Here is a 12,021-nt window from a genome sequence, read left to right on the forward strand (position 1 = left end):
GCCTTCATCTTCTAACATACTCCTATTTGATAATATTAACTGCAGTTGAAGTTCTTTCCTTAACTATTCTCAAACTGTTAGGTATGTTCCATTTATGCATTTTTTCATGTAATTTTTCTCTTTTCCTATAATACCTTTCTCACAGATAAGCACAGGGACTTACATTCTTCTGAAAATAACCATGAGTGCTCTCCAAATAAGTTACAAGGTAGTTTTTTTTCTAAAAACGTTTTCTAAAATATCAACAAAAGCCTTTATTCTCTAGTTCTTACTATGCTTTGTTTTCTTTTATAGAAATAACACCATCTCACATATACTATCGTTGCTTATGTTTTATTGCCTTTTACTCCCACTAAAGTATAAAGTCTGAAAGTATATTTTCTTTTTTGTTTTATGGATTTATGTATCTCTAGTTTTTACAATAATATATAGTTAAGTGTCTCCCACTCTCTCTCCGTCTCTCTCAATCTGACTCTCCATATATAGGTAAATATGTTATATGTGTTACTTGACTGGATTAAGTTAACTTATTACCGTATTAATTAAATAGTAATAAGAAATTTTTAAAAAGAAGCAAACTTAAATTCAAGAAAATTACAAAGGAGAATAGAAAGTAATGGAAAATAGTAACCAAGCTGATGATACTTGTGAAATCCTCCAGAAAGAGGAGGTTATAGAATAGATTAAAATTGTAATTGTATGCATGCACATCAAAAGAAAGAATTCAGAAATCGTCACTGAAGTACATGTGTTGAGACCAAAGACAATCATGAAACACAAATTTCAGAGCTGAGAAAAGAAAATGGATATATAATAAGGGGCATGATGCCTGGGAGACAGAAAACCAATATGGCGAGTCCTACAATTGCACTATCTTACTGCCCTGAGAGAGTTTTCAGGCCATGGAACAAGGGGAAGCTAGGTAGAGTCCAGTGGGAATTGAGGAGATGGAGCTGAATCTGGAGAAAGGGAAAAGGACAGAGGACCCAGGACATAGTATTGGGAGGAAGAGAACTGCAGATAGAGAACTGCAGATGATCTTACTTGGTATTTGTACTCTTTGGTTTCCTATGTGGAAGACGTCTCAGAATGAGGAGAGAATTACTGTAAGGGATTAGAGGAAGCAGACAGTAATTAATCACAGATACACAGATATACTGTCTACAAGAATAAAAGATGTATGTGTGTACACAAAATATTCTGTGTGAGTATATAGACAATATATTGATGTGTGTAGGTCTATGTATATGTATATGATGCAGGTTTCATGTGTACATTTGACAAAACTTTAGAAAAATTGGACAGGTTTAATTCATGCAATCAATTATACCTTGATAAAGCCGTTTTAAAAATCTAGAGGTGCAATTTTAATACCAAAGGAAATGTGTTAAAAGAAGATCGTATGTAATTCCAAATGTAGTATCCAATCATTAATATGTATGCACAAATATATAATCAAAATTATAAGGCACAAGCTACAGGTAATTAACAGAGCAATGTAAATCAAAAGACTAATTTGTTTCTTATCTAGTGATAACTTACACCAACATATATAAAAAATACAGAATAACTAAATTGCATAAGTCATAAAATAAATATAAGTTTTGTTTATCAAACTCTATATTCTAAAATTAAAAACCATTCTCAAAATTGAGTATATATTCAGCCATAAAGAATATTTTCAAAAAATTCCTAAAACTTAAATTGTATAGGAGATGTTCTTAATTTTAGTTAAATGTGGAAATTACTAATAGAAGTATAAAAGAAATAGTGCCATATCAGATGTTAAAAAATTGCTTAACAAATATTGTCTTGGGGGGCTTGAGGGGCTCATTTGGTTAAACATCTGATTCCTGGTTTTGACCTAGGTCATGATCTCATGGTTCGTGGGACAGAGCCAACGTCAGGCCCTGTGCTGACAGTGTGGGCCTGCCTGGGNATGTTTAAAGTCAAAATGTTATGTCAGATGGTTAGTTAGAACATAAATCTTAACCAACATTTGACCTAATAAAATTAAAAAATATTAAATTATGTTTAAAAATTAAGTAGTTGTAAACCAGCATTCTGAGTTTAGGGTTGGATAGATAATTTCTTGGGGTTGCCCAAAAATATATAGTAATTTCTTGATGTTGCCTATGTGTTATGAGAAATTTGAGGAAAACTGAAATCAGAGATTTCATATTATTTAGCAGAAATGTTCTTGGATGTGCCTTTGTTGCTTTCTGCAGATTTAAGACAACAGTTGTATTTGGTTAACTAAATTAAACTGAGGTGAGTTTATTGACGGCATGTCCAAAACTTAAAATTAAAAAATTCATTTTTGAATGTCAAATGATCTTTTCTCTCTCCATCTTGAGATTTATGTCTCTATTCTTCCTCTATATTTCATGTCTACTGGTTCTTTCAACCCCCTTGGAGTGGAACCAGACACTGCAGACTACAGTGTGAATATGCCTGCTCTATTCCTGTTTGATCTTCTTCCCTTTATGTGTCAGTTTCTTTGCAGGCTGCCTACGTGTCAAATCATTTTTATTCTTCAAAACTTTATACATAATTTTTAAATAAGCTGTGCAGATCTCAGGGTACTTGATGAATTTTTCACAAGCTAATCACACTTACATAGCATAAACACCGTGGCTTATGTGTTTAACATTGTAAGGACAAACATAGATTTATTCAACTGCAACCAATTAGATGCAAAATACTCAAATTATAGGTTAAGGAAAGCTGTGCTTCCCTTTGAATTAGTAAAATAAGTAGATTTAAGAAGCTAGCTCAACAAAATGCACCTAGCATTTGTAAGCATTGAAATGGGGGGGTGTATTTAGCTAAAAAAGCAAAAAGCAAATCAATACATATTATGTAGCGGATTATTACACTAAGACATAAAAATCTTAGTTCTCATGTTATCTGACAGTTAGATAGTCATGATTCTTTTTCACCCAGGAGGAAATGCATGTCTTATCCTTATTTAAGTCTCTTCTTATTAAAAGGAACCTATTCTATACAGTCAGAGACATTTTATGAAACCTGGAACTTTCACATGGGGAAAAACATGTCTTTTAGCTCTGTTCCTCATGCAATCAGAGGCATAAAATAATTGTCAAGAAATGCAATACCTGTTGTGTCATGGAGCTTAAATCTTTCACACCAAAGTCTCTATAAGTTGTAATGAAAATATACTAATCTATTGGAAGAAATCCATTTTTAAGAGTGTACTCAGCAGATTATTAATAATGTTACTCTTGAGAAACTATATAGAGGATGACAAGGCCATCCTAGTATTAAATAAAAAAATCTACAAGGTGGACCAAAAAATCCATCTTAACTAAGCCTAGTAAAGGTCAGGTAAAAGAGAACTTAAGTAAACTGTGCACTTTTATAAGCTGTTGTTAAGGTCACCTCAAGTTAATATTGTTTTTCATCCTAGAGAGGTAGTAGTACAAAGGGCAGACATGTTCAGGAAAGTTAAAGAAAAATATTTTTATCAAGAGCCAGGAAATACTTTATTTTTATTCTCAGATATATTTACCATTGAGAATCCATGACTATTTTCCAAGAAATCTTAGGTTACTAAAATTATACCCAAACAACAAGCATAACGAGTAACAGATTTGCAAATTCACTCCTCTAAAACTATGAGAGATTTGTAACCCCAAACCAGTACACATGAGGAAGCACTGTCAGGTCTACTGAAGAGCAAACTGAGGCTATAATAAGATGCCAAGAGAAGATACATACAGCTGCAATTCTGGAAACTAATGTGCACAAGGTCATTATCTAAAGTGGTGACACTTAATGAAGGACAAAACCAAAAGTCAGCAGCATCCTGTTTGCAATGATGGGAGTGGCATCTGAAGCTCGTGGCGAGAGTTATTCTGAATTCCATAAAAGCAAAGAAGAACTGGTCTTTAACAGAATAGCATATAGAAAGCTTTCCAGGAGTCGCCATTCAGAAAGGAAGGATGGTAAATGGCACTGAATTATGAGCAGACCCCAAACTGCTGATCTCTGTCATTTAAATAAATATTAAAACAACTGCCTATTTCTTTTTTGTGTTTTTATTTCTGAGAGAGAGAGACAGTGTGAGCAGGGGAGGGTCGGAGAGAGAGGGAGATACAGAATCTGAAGCAGGCTCCAGGCTCTGAGCTGTGTGTCAGCACAGAGCCCAACGCGGGGCTCGAACCCAGGAACCCTGGGATCACGACCTGAGTTGAAGTTGGACACTTAACCGACTGAGCCACACAGGCACCCCAACAATGGCCTATTTCTACAAAGTCCACTTTCCCTTAACTACACGCCCACACACAAACACACACCAGAAATATATGAAACGTCATAGACAATTGGTAGAATTTTTTTTTTGCTTGAGAGGTTGCTCCCTCCATTCCTGAAAATAATAATCATGTATATTTCTCCTTTTTAATCTGTGTTTCCTCCCCATACGATCTTATACAGTCGTATAGTTTTTAACACCATCTATATTTAGATGATCCCAATTTGTATTTCTAGACCTTATCTTTCTCTGGGACTAGATTTTTATATCCAAATTCTTGATTGACCCTTAGAAGTCTGAAATGTATTTCATATTTAACTTATCTAAAACCAAGCTCTTGATTCTTCCACTGTAAAACCTTGTTCTCTCCATGCTTTCTCATACCAGTAAATAGCAACTCCTTTTTTCTGTTAACCTAGAATGAAAACTTTGGAGCCATCCTTAACTTCTCTCTTTTCCTCACCTTCCTTTTATCAGAAAAACCTAGAAGCTCTACCTTATTTGAGTATCTAGAATTCAGTCTCTTCTCACCACTTACATCATAACCATCTCAGCCCACGTAACCTTCATAACTCACACGAAATTTTGTAATGTTAATGTTTACATAGTTCCTATTTTGCTTCTCAAAGTGTTTTCCTCCACTGATCCTGAAAAGCTTTTGAAAATACAAATATAAATTAAATCATGCCATTCCTATTACAACTCTCCAATGGTTTTCCTTCTAAGTAATAATAAAATGTAAAGTTCTTACATTGAATTGAGTCCCTATACAATCTTTCTCATTGTTAACATTATGCCTTCATCTTCTAACATACTCCTATTTGATAATATTAACTGCAGTTGAAGTTCTTTCCTTAACTATTCTCAAACTGTTAGGTATGTTCCATTTATGCATTTTTTCATGTAATTTTTCTCTTTTCCTATAATACCTTTCTCACAGATAAGCACAGGGACTTACATTCTTCTGAAAATAACCATGAGTGCTCTCCAAATAAGTTACAAGGTAGTTTTTTTTCTAAAAACGTTTTCTAAAATATCAACAAAAGCCTTTATTCTCTAGTTCTTACTATGCTTTGTTTTCTTTTATAGAAATAACACCATCTCACATATACTATCGTTGCTTATGTTTTATTGCCTTTTACTCCCACTAAAGTATAAAGTCTGAAAGTATATTTTCTTTTTTGTTTTATGGATTTATGTATCTCTAGTTTTTACAATAATATATAGTTAAGTGTCTCCCACTCTCTCTCCGTCTCTCTCAATCTGACTCTCCATATATAGGTAAATATGTTATATGTGTTACTTGACTGGATTAAGTTAACTTATTACCGTATTAATTAAATAGTAATAAGAAATTTTTAAAAAGAAGCAAACTTAAATTCAAGAAAATTACAAAGGAGAATAGAAAGTAATGGAAAATAGTAACCAAGCTGATGATACTTGTGAAATCCTCCAGAAAGAGGAGGTTATAGAATAGATTAAAATTGTAATTGTATGCATGCACATCAAAAGAAAGAATTCAGAAATCGTCACTGAAGTACATGTGTTGAGACCAAAGACAATCATGAAACACAAATTTCAGAGCTGAGAAAAGAAAATGGATATATAATAAGGGGCATGATGCCTGGGAGACAGAAAACCAATATGGCGAGTCCTACAATTGCACTATCTTACTGCCCTGAGAGAGTTTTCAGGCCATGGAACAAGGGGAAGCTAGGTAGAGTCCAGTGGGAATTGAGGAGATGGAGCTGAATCTGGAGAAAGGGAAAAGGACAGAGGACCCAGGACATAGTATTGGGAGGAAGAGAACTGCAGATAGAGAACTGCAGATGATCTTACTTGGTATTTGTACTCTTTGGTTTCCTATGTGGAAGACATCTCAGAATGAGGAGAGAATTACTGTAAGGGATTAGAGGAAGCAGACAGTAATTAATCACAGATACACAGATATACTGTCTACAAGAATAAAAGATGTATGTGTGTACACAAAATATTCTGTGTGAGTATATAGACAATATATTGATGTGTGTAGGTCTATGTATATGTATATGATGCAGGTTTCATGTGTACATTTGACAAAACTTTAGAAAAATTGGACAGGTTTAATTCATGCAATCAATTATACCTTGATAAAGCCGTTTTAAAAATCTAGAGGTGCAATTTTAATACCAAAGGAAATGTGTTAAAAGAAGATCGTATGTAATTCCAAATGTAGTATCCAATCATTAATATGTATGCACAAATATATAATCAAAATTATAAGGCACAAGCTACAGGTAATTAACAGAGCAATGTAAATCAAAAGACTAATTTGTTTCTTATCTAGTGATAACTTACACCAACATATATAAAAAATACAGAATAACTAAATTGCATAAGTCATAAAATAAATATAAGTTTTGTTTATCAAACTCTATATTCTAAAATTAAAAACCATTCTCAAAATTGAGTATATATTCAGCCATAAAGAATATTTTCAAAAAATTCCTAAAACTTAAATTGTATAGGAGATGTTCTTAATTTTAGTTAAATGTGGAAATTACTAATAGAAGTATAAAAGAAATAGTGCCATATCAGATGTTAAAAAATTGCTTAACAAATATTGTCTTGGGGGGCTTGAGGGGCTCATTTGGTTAAACATCTGATTCCTGGTTTTGACCTAGGTCATGATCTCATGGTTCGTGGGACAGAGCCAACGTCAGGCCCTGTGCTGACAGTGTGGGCCTGCCTGGGATTCTCTCTTTCTCTCTCTCTCTGCCCCACCCCTAGCACACTCTCTTTCTTTCTCCCTGTTTCTCAAAATAAACTTTAAATAAAACTTTAAAACTTTAAATAAACTTTGAAAATTGTTGTTTTAAGAAGATTAAATCTAAATACTATTTGATTTAAAAGCAGTAAAAAAAAATGTCTTCATTATAAAACCTATGGGATACTATTAAGACAAAGCTCAATGTAAAATAAATACTATTAAACATTATAGTATTAAAAAACAATATATATTATTTAAAAAAACAGTACTATAATAAGTGAAACATCCACCTTAAATTAGTAATTCAGGTAGAAAAGAAACCTAATTGGGAAAAACCAATTAATGAAATAAAGTAGAATATGGTGGAGCATATAAATCTAAGAGCTATTACTTTGAAAAACAAAGAGAAAATTCATCAAGACAGTCTTAACTGAATGAAGAGAAATAGACACAAAATAGAAATGGCAATATAAAACATCCACAAGAAAATTAAAATGGAAAGAATCATGAGAATACTTTTCAAATTGTTAATGAGTAAACTTAAATAGTAGTAAGGCGTAACTAATTATTGGATCTTATAAATTGCAAACATAGAACAATAGAAGAGGACAATAGAGAATTACCATAAAATTTATAGAACTACTCTTTTTATCTCTCAAGGAGCAATGTGCTATTTTCCCACATTCATGCAGGAGAAATCTGTCAAGCTTGTAAAGAATTAATAATGTAAAAGAAAATCAGTTTCTCCAAGGACAGAGGAAAAAAGGAGATAAGATCCTAAAGATCCTAAATAATTTTTATGGTACAGTCATAAGGTTAATATCTTAAAGATCAACTGTAGTGAGATTGTCATCACTTTCTACATTCTTTTCTGGGATACCTCTGCCTCCTGAAACGACTTGCTAAAGTTTGAAGACCTTTAGAATTATTTTTTTGTTCTATAAAATTCTATTGCTTTTGACAAATGTATAATGTTGTGTATCCACCATTACAGTATCATGTGGAATAGTTTCATAGCCCTAAAAAAATCCCTTGTGCTTCACCTGTTCAACCCTCCCATACCTGTCAGCCATTGATCGTTTTCACCATGTTCATGGTTTTCCCTTTCGTACGATTTTATATAAATGGTATCATACAGTATGTAGCCTTTTTAGACTTGCTTCAGACAGCATTTCACATTAAAGGTTCATCAGTATCTTTTCAGTGCTTGGTAGACCATTTCTTTTTACTGCTGAATTATATTCCTTTGTTTGGATGTACCCCAGTTTATTAATATATTCATCTACTAAAGGAGGCATTGGATGCTTTCTTTCTTTTTTTTTTTTTTTGCAGTTATGAATAAAGCTGGTATAAACATCATGTGCAGGACTTTGTGTAGAAACAAATTTTCAGATCAGCTGAGTGTTACCTGAGAATGTAGTTGATGTGTAGCATGGGGTAACTATGTTTAGCTTTTTAAGAAACGTTTAGCTTTTTAAGAAACTGCTGAACTGTTTTCCAGTGTGGCAGTATCATTTTGTACTCCCTCTAGCAATGAATTAGAATTTCTTTTGTCTGCATCCTCACCATCATTTGGAATTACCAGCTTTTCTAGGGTTTTTGTTTGTTTGTTTGTTTGTTTGTTTTTAAAACAATTCAGATAGTTCTGTGGTGCTATCTTGTTTTGATTTACACTTCCATTATGACAAATGATGCTAAGAATCTTTTAATATGCTTTTTATTCTGTATATTATTATTTGATAAAGTGTCTCTTCAGATCTTTTGCTTACTTTCCAAATTTTTTTAATGGTAAGCTTCAAGAGATATTTGTATGTTTTGGATTAAAGTATTTTATCAGATATGTGTTTTATAAATACTTTCTTGTTGTTTGTGGCTCTCTTCCCTTTTCATTCCCTTACTAGTATCTGTAGGCAGGGAAGACAATTTTAATTTTAGTAAGTCCAACTTCTCAATGTTTTCTTTCATTGATTATGCTCTTGGTATTGTATTTAAAAAGTCATCACCAAATCCAGGGTCATCCAGCTTTTCTCCTTTTTTTTGTTTTCTAGAAGTTTTATAGTTTTGAGTTTTACAGTTAGGTCTGTCATCCTTTTTGAGGTTACTGTCATAATGTTGTGAAGTCTGTGTCTAGATATAAATATAGATATGGATATATTTTCCATCTACAAGTCTAATTGTTCCAGCATTATTTGTTGAAAAGAATATCTTTGTCCTAGTGAATTTTCTTAGCTCCTGTTTCAAAGATAGTTGATGATATTTAGGTCTATTTCTGGGCACTCTATTTCATTCTGTTGGTCTTTGTGTTTATTCTTTTACCAATACGTTACTCTCTTATTTATTGTAGCTTTATAATAAGTCTTGAACCCAGATAATATTCTAAACTTGTTCTTCTTTAGTACTGTATTGGGTATTATAGGTCTTTTGCCTCTCTATATAAACTCTAACATTATTTTGTCAATAATTCTCCTGTCTAGTAATGGCTTTATATAGTTTCAGTATTAGGAAAAGATTGACCTTGTGAAAAGAATTATGAGGTGTTCCTATGTTTCTTTTTCCTGATAAAGATTATGAAAAGTTGATATTTCTCCTTTATACTTTCTTCCTTTCATTCTTTCCTGATACTTTCTCTTTTGGAAGGCTTTTATTCAGTGTTGTTAACATAGATGGGTCTAATGAGATTATCTATTTCACCTTGTTTGACTTTTGTAAGTTTGCATCTTTCAGGTAATTTGTATATTTCATCTAAGTCACCAAATTTGTGGTAATAAAATTAGTCATGGTACCTCTTTGTCTTAGTCAATTTGAGATGCTATAGCAAGGTACTATAGACTGGGTGACTTAAGCAGTTCTGGAAGCTGGAAAGAACAAAGTGGAAGTGCTGGCAGATATTGGTGTCTGAAGAGGACCCTCTTTGGATTGCTGACAAATACCTTCTTGCTGTATCCTCATGTGATCAAGAAAGGGAAGAGCAAGATCTCTTGTCTCTTCTTATAGGCTAATGAACCCTATCGTGAAAACTCCATCCTCATGATTTCATCTAAACTTAACTACCTCCCAAAGGCCCCATCTTGTAACATTATTACATGGGGGATCCACGCTTCAATGTATGAATTTTTCTGGAGGGACCCTTGCACTCAATAATACCCTTTATTAGGCTTTTAATGTCCAGAAGATTATATATAGGTATTTTATGTCTTTTTTTTCTTTTTTCTTTGATTATCCTGGCTAGAGATTTACTCTTTCAGTGAATAATCTTCTTTTCTTTAAATTTTTTCTGTTATTTTCTTGGTTTCAAGTTAATTGATTTCTGCTCTAAATTTTAAAATTTAATTTTTTTTCTGTTTGCTTTAAGCAAGATTAAATCCTGCTTCCCTAGTTTTCTGAGATAGAAGCTTAGATTATTTGAGTGTTCTCTTCTAAAATATGCATTTAGCACTATAATGTTTCTTCTAATCTGTTTTTACTGCATACCACAAATATAAATGTTTTATTTTCATATATTTCAAAACATTGTTTTCACTCTCCTGAGACCTTTTTTTAAGTTAGACCTTTGTATATTTCACACTGACTTTTGTTTTTAATTGTTTATTTATTTATTTTGAGAGAGAGGGAGTGAGCAGGCAAGGGGCAGAGAGAGAGGGAGAGAGAATCCTAAGCAGGGGGTTGTTGTGGGTTATATCTTTTGGCTATTTCTTTGAACTTCTGTATCTCCAGCAATATTACCCAATCTCATGCATTTTGTCTTCTTTTTCTGTTGAAACCAGTAACATATATTTTTTACAGTCATTCTGCATTTCCTGTATGATCATTGTGATTATCTGTGCCATATCTGAGTCTGATTTTGATGTTTTGTCCCTCCCAATTGTGTTTTCTCCAGCCATTTAACATGCCTTATGCTTTTTAATTGAAATTCAGATATTACGTATTAGGTTATAGATATTGAGGCAAAAAACATTTAGTGTGAAGTTTTATGCTAGTATAACTAGTATTTGGACTGTCCTTAATGTTACAGATATTGGTGCCATGGACTTCAAATTCCTCTAGTATCTTTGTTTTTGTCTCCCCTGCTGTCTTTGGATTTCCTTAAGAACTACTCCTTAAATGTAGCCTATATTTTACAGCAATTTCAGCTGTAATCTGCACTTAATACTCTGGCATCTTGTGTGATGGAGTGAGAGGGAAAGTGTCCTATAATTTTATTATTAAATCTTAATCTTTCAGTGGGCCTGTTTTCCTGGTCTGTGACCCTCAGAAGTGTTTCTTACGAATTTTTGTTATGGAAGACAAGAAGAGAGAGACGTGGAGCTGAGAAAAAAGAGAGAGACGTGGAGCTGGGAAAAAGCCCTTCCTCCTTTGTGGGGTAAGACTCTGGTTATCTTTTTCCCTGATGAGTGGCTCTGTGTTATTCGGAGTGAAACTATATTTCAGAATGGTTATTTTTTCCTCTCAACATGCCAGAACATGATGGAGATTTTCTAGGATTTTCACTGTGAGAACCTGATGAGGTTCTGGGATATAAAACCCACTTAAGAGTGGGGCCTCCAACGACTGGCTTTTAGGAGTTTCTTAGCCTCACGTTAATTCACATTCAGCCATCAGCAATTTGTCAAAATTACCATTTAACAGTTTCTACCAGTTAATGGTTCCACTGTCTTCTGTTCCAGACCACTGAACCTTAGCTATGGTTCTTTGTATTTGCTGGTCCCTACAGATTTTAGGGTATTGGTTTTCTCTGTAAGGTCAGTTCTCTAATAGTTGAAGAGGAAACATTGATTTCCATGTTGCTAGCTTTTTTCTTGTTTTAAGGATGGGATTTACAACTTCTAAGAACCTTTAATGTCAGAGCTAAAACTGGAAGTCAATTTTTCATAAATAAAATATATTAAATGATAGCAATCATTTTAAATGTTTTTGTGTAATCCTTTCACTGCTTTGCATTATTCATACCTTACAACAAAACTTTAAGTCAGGTAGTGGTATTTTTTCTTTCCTGCCA

The 12,021-nt window shown here is 33.1% G+C and overlaps 1 long non-coding RNA gene across 3 annotated transcripts in view; it reads left to right on the forward strand.

Moving 5' to 3' along the window:
- The window catches only part of LOC144232683 (uncharacterized), a 477,063-nt gene that overhangs the window by 63,867 nt on the left and 401,175 nt on the right, over positions 1-12,021 (forward strand). For all 3 annotated transcript variants that reach the window (XR_013335487.1, XR_013335489.1, XR_013335488.1), the window contains exon 3: positions 11,247-11,385. This is a non-coding gene — a long non-coding RNA (uncharacterized LOC144232683). The remainder of the gene's footprint in view (positions 1-11,246; positions 11,386-12,021) is intronic.

This window comes from Crocuta crocuta, unplaced genomic scaffold (assembly GCF_008692635.1).
Source record: "Crocuta crocuta isolate KB4526 unplaced genomic scaffold, BGI_CrCroc_1.0 scaffold274, whole genome shotgun sequence".
Taxonomy (NCBI): Eukaryota; Metazoa; Chordata; class Mammalia; order Carnivora; family Hyaenidae; genus Crocuta; species Crocuta crocuta.